General features: G+C 43.8%; 1 pseudogene; it reads right to left on the reverse strand.

Moving 5' to 3' along the window:
• Nucleotides 1–1,199: 1,199 nt before the first annotated feature.
• On the reverse strand, nt 1,200–1,853 carry LOC131767847 (mpv17-like protein 2; annotated as a pseudogene).
• Between the last annotated feature and the right edge of the window lie 437 nt (nt 1,854–2,290).

The raw sequence follows: 2,290 nt of genomic DNA on the forward strand, positions 1-2,290 counted from the left end.
CTTTTGCCAAATTCTGGAATTTTTCAGCCATTATTTCTTTGACTACTTTTTCAGATCACCACCCACACTTCTCTTCTCCTCTGGGATTCTAATTATGCAAATGTTAGATCTTTAGTTAAGTTCCATAAATCCTTGAGGCTCTGGTTTTTTTTCCTCCAAGTATATTTTTTCTTTGTTATTCAGGTTGGGTAATTTCTACTGCCCTGTCTACAAGTTGACTGACTCTTTTTGTCCCCCCCATTCAGCTATTGAACACATACATTGACTTTTTTATTTTGGTTACTGTTATTTATGACACAGAATATAGTCTATCTTGGAGAATGTTCCATGGGCATTTGAAAATTAATGTGTGTTTTGGATGGAGCATTCTGTATATGTCAATTAGATCCTCTTGATTGTTTGCTCTGCTCTAGATTTTTGCTGATTTTCTGTATATTAGTGGTATCAATTGCTGAAACTGTGGTTTTGAAGTCACCATCTATAATTGTGGATTTGTCTAGCTCTCCTTTCAACTTTATCAGTTTTTGCTTCATGTATTTTGAGGCTCTATTATTTGGTTCATACATATTTAGGATTGTTATGTCGTCTTGGTGAGTTGATTCTTTTGACATTATGTAATGTCCCTCTTTCCTCTCTGTCTAGTAATTTTCTTTGCTCTGAATTCTACATTATCTGATATTAATATGACCACTCCTGGGGGTTTTTTTTTTCAATTACCAAGATAATTTAATGGAATCTCTATAGCCCATGACCAGAGAAAGATGAAACCCTGCCTAAGGTTCCAGATTCTGGGAACCAACTCCAGGCTGGACACTGCTTTTGGGGGATGGATGATGTCCCTACCTTAGTCCCAAGGCTTGAGGGAGCCCAGTGCAGCTGCTCAGACCAGAGCCCTACCCACAGCAGTGTTGAAGACTTGGGGGTTGGAACTGGCTGACTGGCTGGGACCCAGTGCTGAGGATGGTACATCTCAGTCACCAGTCACTGAGGCTCCTGGTGAGAAGGGCTGGGTGACGCCTGTCCATCTTCATGGCTTTGTTCCAGGTAAGGAAACTGAGGCCAGGCAGAGGGTTTGGAAGGGGCAGCCCAGCTAGATACCCAGGAGTTGGGTGAGGCTAGGATTCAGCCCAGGACCCTGGCCTGGCCTGCCATGGGAGCCCATTCCCCTTCCCGCCCAGAAGGATAGTCAGCTGAGGGGGTTAGCCTTGCCCTGTCTGACATCTTGCTGGGGGGTGAGGCAATTCAGTCTCCATGGTACACAGGACCACAAAGCCTGGGGGCATCACAAGGCCTAGGATCTGGTACTTCAGGTAGGAGAGGTACCTGTCCCAGCCCAGTATCAGGATGTTGGTGTAGGTGACTCAGAACTGGGGGTAGGTAGGGGCCATGAATAGAAATTCACCAGCTTCTCAGCTAGCCTCACATATCAGTCAGCCTTGAAGAATTCCCAGAACTTGTCCCACAGCTCCTGGCAGCTCTCAGCCAGCATCCAGGCCTCCAAGAAGTACCAGAGACCCAGCACAGGGAAAAACATCAACTGGTTGGCAAGGACATTCCTGAGGATGTTTAGGAGGCCACAGCAGTTGGACACAGAGCACAGGTAGTCCAGACAAAAGTATCAGCATTGTATGAAGGGTCCCATGCTGTAGGCCACCACAAACGTGCTTGATGAGCACCTTGGGTCAAACTTCTGTCAAGGCCAGGCACAAATATCTCAGGACTGGTATGTATTGTTCCCGGCCTCCATGAGAGTGCTACAGCCCAGATTATTGGTGACACAGTGCATGGCCTTGGAACAAGGGCTGCCCTGCAGCCTACAGGCCACACAGCCAGTTCCAACCACCATATACCATCACCTGTCCCTACTTCTTTCATCAACATTTTCATGGTGTATCTTTTTCCATTCTTGTAATTTCACCCCATCTATGTTGTTGTATTTGAAGTGAGTTACTTGTACATTGCATATTGTTGGATCATGTGTTCTTGGGGTAATTGTTTATTTTATTTTGTTTTGGGTCTACTCTGCCAATCTCTGCCTTTTAATTAGTGTAGTTAGCCCATTTACATTTAATTAGTGCTATGTTAGGTCTTAGGGCTATGATGTTATTTTTTATTTTCTGTTTGGTTTCTTTGTTTCCTATTCCTCTTTATCTTTCTACCTTCCTGTGCATTACCTGAACATTTTTTTAGGATTCCATATTGATTTATTTAGTGTTTTGAGTGTATCATAGTTTTACTGGTGTTTGCTCTAAGTATTATGAGATATGTACATAACTTATTGTACTCTGCT

Source organism: Kogia breviceps, chromosome 1 (assembly GCF_026419965.1).
Source record: "Kogia breviceps isolate mKogBre1 chromosome 1, mKogBre1 haplotype 1, whole genome shotgun sequence".
Classification (NCBI taxonomy): Eukaryota; Metazoa; Chordata; class Mammalia; order Artiodactyla; family Physeteridae; genus Kogia; species Kogia breviceps.